The 5,216-nt window shown below is 45.7% G+C and overlaps 2 long non-coding RNA genes across 6 annotated transcripts; both read left to right on the top strand.

Moving 5' to 3' along the window:
• Positions 1-237: 237 nt before the first annotated feature.
• Positions 238-1,294, top strand: LOC127918535 (uncharacterized). The gene is made up of 4 exons (XR_008100335.1): positions 238-289; positions 327-437; positions 475-548; positions 586-1,294. It is a non-coding gene; the product is annotated as an uncharacterized LOC127918535 (long non-coding RNA).
• Positions 1,295-3,593: 2,299 nt separating this feature from the next.
• Positions 3,594-4,996, top strand: LOC127918534 (uncharacterized). 5 transcript variants are annotated; one of them, XR_008100333.1, is made up of 4 exons: positions 3,594-4,126; positions 4,211-4,294; positions 4,337-4,504; positions 4,589-4,996. It is a non-coding gene; the product is annotated as an uncharacterized LOC127918534 (long non-coding RNA). The 5 variants fall into 5 exon arrangements; XR_008100330.1 differs by having other exon boundaries at positions 4,337-4,420; positions 4,589-4,989; XR_008100334.1 differs by lacking the exon at positions 4,211-4,294 and having other exon boundaries at positions 4,337-4,420; positions 4,589-4,986.
• Positions 4,997-5,216: the final 220 nt, after the last annotated feature.

Here is a 5,216-nt window from a genome sequence, read left to right as displayed (position 1 = left end):
TATGTGTCTCAGAGGACAGTATATAACAACTAGTATCTACTGCAGAGTCATCTCAGATTTGTCTCAGAGGACTTGGCCCATGTCTGGAGGAAGAATCGCAGTAGAATCGCTCACGGTGACAGAGCAGTGACTGGTGAGGAACACCTCTGATCAGTAAGTTACCACAGTCTTACTAACATCCTGCTCTGACCGGTTGCTAGTGAAAGTCAGTCTGGTACGTATTCTACTGTTTTTACAGGAGGATATGTGGAGGTCTGTAGGGTGGAGGAGAACAGGAGGATATGTGGAGGTCTGTAGGGTGGAGGAGAACATGAGTATATGTGGAGGTCTGTAGGGTGGAGGAGAACAGGAGGATATGTGGAGGTCTGTAGGGTGGAGGAGAACAGGAGGATATGTGGAGGTCTGTAGGGTGGAGGAGAACAGGAGGATATGTGGAGGTCTGCAGGATGGAGGAGAACAGGAGGATATGTGGAGGTCTGTAGGGTGGAGGAGAACAGGAGGATATGTGGAGGTCTGTAGGGTGGAGGAGAACAGGAGGATATGTGGAGGTCTGTAGGGTGGAGGAGAACATGAGTATATGTGGAGGTCTGTAGGGTGGAGGAGAACAGGAGGATATGTGGAGGTCTGTAGGGTGGAGGAGAACAGGAGGATATGTGGAGGTCTGTAGGGTGGAGGAGAACAGGAGGATATGTGGAGGTCTGTAGGGTGGAGGAGAACAGGAGGATATGTGGAGGTCTGTAGGGTGGAGGAGAACAGGAGGATATGTGGAGGTCTGTAGGGTGGAGGAGAACAGGAGGATATGTGGAGGTCTGTAGGGTGGAGGAGAACAGGAGGATATGTGGAGGTCTGTAGGGTGGAGGAGAACAGGAGGATATGTGGAGGTCTGTAGGGTGGAGGAGAACAGGAGGATATGTGGAGGTCTGTAGGGTGGAGGAGAACAGGAGGATATGTGGAGGTCTGTAGGGTGGAGGAGAACAGGAGGAAGGGGGGGAGCAGCAATCTGTTTGGTATAAAGGAGACAATGAAGTCACTGTTTGTAGGGCCAGCCAGGCAGGCAAGCTGAGGATCGTGTTGTAGTGTGCTGTAGTGTAGTGTGCTGTAGAGAGAAGAACTGACAGGAGGAATAGGAGAAGGACAAGGTGAAAGAAGAGGAGAGGCTGGACTGTGACCAGCAACAGTGAGTCAGATCTTTACACTATTAGAGAGAAAGCAAGACGAGATACTACAGCCTGCTACTCGTCTGACAGTGGACTGTACAGTGACCTCTGTTGGCCTGAAGTTGGATGACATTGAATGCAGGTTTGTACAGTGTGGCTCACCATTTAATCCCATTTATTTGTAATAGTATGCCTATTTGTTGAATTGATACATAATTTCTTCTGAGTGACAGACTAGTTTTCCTTTTGTTAGTATCTCCAAGTTCTCCCTCAGAACTAATGCTCTGTACCCTGTTCACCAATGGCTATTTTGGTATATTTTCACATAATTTGCCTCCTTGGTCGACCGTAAGTCGTCTTTTTTTCCGACCATGTCTACATGTTCAAAACGGATTTTTAATTTTTATATATAGACCAACCCGATGTGTTTGACTTAAATCAACTACATGCACAGCTGGTCTGAGGATTTAACTGCACTGTGTGATTAAGACACACAAATGTATGTTTTATTTCTCCTTTATTTAACCAGGTAGGTCAGTTGAGAACAAGTTGTCATTTACAACTGCGACCTGGCTAAGATAAAGCATAGCAGTGAGACACAAACAACACAGAGTTACACATAAACAAACGTACAGTCAATAACACAATAGAACAATCTATGTACAGTGTGTGCAAATGTAGAAGAGTAGGGAGGTAAAGGCAATAAATAGGCCATAGAGGTGAGATAATTACAATTTAGCATTAACACGGGAGTGATAGATGTGCAGATGATGATGTCCAAATAGAGATACTGGGGTGCAAGAGGAAAATAACAATATGGGGATGAGGTAGTTGGGTGGGCTATTTACAGATGGGCTGTGTACAGGTACAGTGATCGGTAAGCTGCTCTGACAGCTGATGCTTAAAGTTAAAGAGAGGGAGATATGAGACTCCAGCTTCAGTGATTTTTGCAGTTCGTTCCAGTCATTAGCAGCAGAGAACTGGAAGGAAAGGCAGCCAATGGAAGTGTTGGCTTTGGGGATGACCAGTGAAATATACCTGCTGGAGCGCGTGCTACGGGTGGGTGTTGCTATGGTGACCAGTGAGCTGAGATAAGGGGGGACTTTACCTAGCAAAGACTTTTAGATGACCTGGAGCCAGTGGGTTTGGCGACGAACCCAAATGACTCAGGAGGGAGCCCGATGGCCACACTTTGTTAAAATATGACAGTGAGTGCCTGTGTGACTGGCGCACGTTGTCTCTCTCTCCTCCCTGCTGCAGAGAACAGGCACCACAGCAAATGTCTGTCACACTGTCTCTCTCCTCCCTGCTGCAGAGAACAGGCACCACAGTCTGTGCTGAAGCTGCACCATCATTTCGGCCATGTTGTTTCTCACTTGTTGCTCCGACTGAAAAGTGCTGTTACTGAAATCCCTCGTTTGTTTAGGGAAAAAACATTCCCTATTCCCTCCCATGCAGGCAGTAGCTCAGGGCCAAGATAAAGCAACGGGACCTCCCATGCAGGCAGTAGCTCAGGGACTGCCGCAGCTCCCTGGGACTGGGACTGCCACACAAAAATATCAGCCCACAGAGAGAGAAGCACGAGATTAAACTTAACTCAACTTTCCAGACAGTGGTCACCAACCGGTCGATCACGATCCACCGGTCCATCTCCAAGGCATTTCTAGTCGATCACGATCCACTGGTCCATCTCCAAGGCATTTCTAGTCGATCACGATCCACTGGTCCATCTCCAAGGCATCCCTAGTCGATCACGATCCACTGGTCCATCTCCAAGGCATCCCTAGTCGATCACGATCCACTGGTCCATCTCCAAGGCATCGCTAGTCGATCACGATCCACTGGTCCATCTCCAAGGCATCCCTAGTCGATCACGATCCACTGGTCCATCTCCAAGGCATCCCTAGTCGATCACGATCCACTGGTCCATCTCCAAGGCATCGCTAGTCGATCACGATCCACTGGTCCATCTCCAAGGCATTTCTAGTCGATCACGATCCACTGGTCCATCCCAAGGCATTTCTAGTCGATCACGATCCACCGGTCCATCTCCAAGGCATCGCTAGTCGATCACGATCCACTGGTCCATCTCCAAGGCATCGCTAGTCGATCACGATCCACTGGTCCATCCCAAGGCATTTCTAGTCGATCACGATCCACCGGTCCATCTCCAAGGCATCCCTAGTCGATCACGATCCACCGGTCCATCTCCAAGGCATTTCTAGTCGATCACGATCCACTGGTCCATCTCCAAGGCATTTCTAGTCGATCGCGATCCACGGGTCCATCTCCAAGGCGATCAACTTTTCCCTTTACTGTGGAATCAACGCAACACTAGTGAGTTATTAGCCCAGTTATAGATCAGTTGTAGTCAGCAATAAGGGAGTGACTACTTCCTACAAGAGCACAAAACGTATACATTTGACATATTTGAAAAGTAAGTCAGGTAAAGAGCGGTGTTGTATTTTGAGACAAGCTTGAATAAGCTAAGTAGCCAATAGGCAGAGGGTAGCATAATTTGACTGATTCTCTCTAATAAATGTTCGGGAATAAAAATGCATTTTATTCTGTAAAGTGGTTTCTTGCATCAAACAATACATTTTCAGTCACCTCCATGTCTGAAGGACAAGTGGATAAACAGGTTAAAGGTCAAGCCCTGCATGTTGTTTTCTTCAATAGTCTGGTGGAATGTAGATCTGCATTGAACACCACACATTGGCTGCTCCTGTAGGCTGAATGAAAGAACAGCTCATTTCCATGTTAAAATATTATGGGATGCATTTTCTCCATTGTTTTTGATGTTAGGCCTCTCTGGTAGGCCTACATTATGATCAAATAGCCACAGTAGCCTACTTGGCCACTGTTAAAACTGTAACTTAAAGTGGGTACAGCCTCAGTGTTCACAGTAAAACTGTAACTTAAAGTGGGTACAGCCTCAGTGTTCACAGTAAAACTGTAACTTAAAGTGGGTACAGCCTCAGTGTTCACAGTAAAACTGTAACTTAAAGTGGCTACAGCCTCAGTGTTCACAGTAAAACTGTAACTTAAAGCAGGTACAGCCTCAGTGTTCACAGTAAAACTGTAACTTAAAGTGGGTACAGCCTCAGTGTTCACAGTAAAACTGTAACTTAAAGTGGGTACAGCCTCAGGGTTCACAGTAAAACTGGAACTTAAAGCAGGTACAGCCTCAGTGTTCACAGTAAAACTGTAACTTAAAGCAGGTACAGCCTCAGTGTTCACAGTAAAACTGTAACTTAAAGCAGGTACAGCCTCAGTGTTCACAGTAAATCTGTAACTTAAAGCAGGTACAGCCTCAGTGTTCACAGTAAAACTGTAACTTAAAGCAGGTACAGCCTCTGTGTTCACAGTAAAACTGTAACTTAAAGCAGGTACAGCCTCTGTGTTCACAGTAAAACTGTAACTTAAAGCAGGTACAGCCTCAGTGTTCACAGTAAAACTGTAACTTAAAGTGGGTACAGCCTCAGTGTTCACAGTAAAACTGTAACTTAAAGTGGGTACAGCCTCAGTGTTCACAGTAAAACTGTAACTTAAAGCAGGTACAGCCTCAGTGTTCACAGTAAAACTGTAACTTAAAGCAGGTACAGCCTCAGTGTTCACAGTAAAACTGTAACTTAGTGGGTACAGCCTCAGTGTTCACAGTAAAACTGTAACTTAGTGGGTACAGCCTCAGTGTTCACAGTAAAACTGTAACTTAGTGGGTACAGCCTCAGTGTTCACAGTAAAACTGTAACTTAAAGCAGGTACAGCCTCAGTGTTCACAGTAAATCACGCGCTGGAAGTTGCACAGAATTTTTGCCCTACATTACTCATCTTATATGTATATACTGTACTCTATACCATCTACTGCATCTTGCCTATGCCGTTCTGTACCATCACTCATTCATATCTTTATGTACATATTCTTTATCCCCTTACACTTGTGTGTATAAGGTAGTTTTTGTGATGTTGTTAGTTAGATTACTCGTTGGTTATAACTGCATTCTCGGAACTAGAAGCACAAGCATTTCGCTACACTTGCATTAACATCTGCTAACCATG

This window comes from Oncorhynchus keta, unplaced genomic scaffold (assembly GCF_023373465.1).
Source record: "Oncorhynchus keta strain PuntledgeMale-10-30-2019 unplaced genomic scaffold, Oket_V2 Un_contig_1442_pilon_pilon, whole genome shotgun sequence".
In the NCBI taxonomy this organism is placed as follows: Eukaryota; Metazoa; Chordata; class Actinopteri; order Salmoniformes; family Salmonidae; genus Oncorhynchus; species Oncorhynchus keta.
The sequence above is the reverse complement of the archived record's forward strand: the minus strand, read 5'-3'. Positions and strand labels throughout refer to the sequence as shown.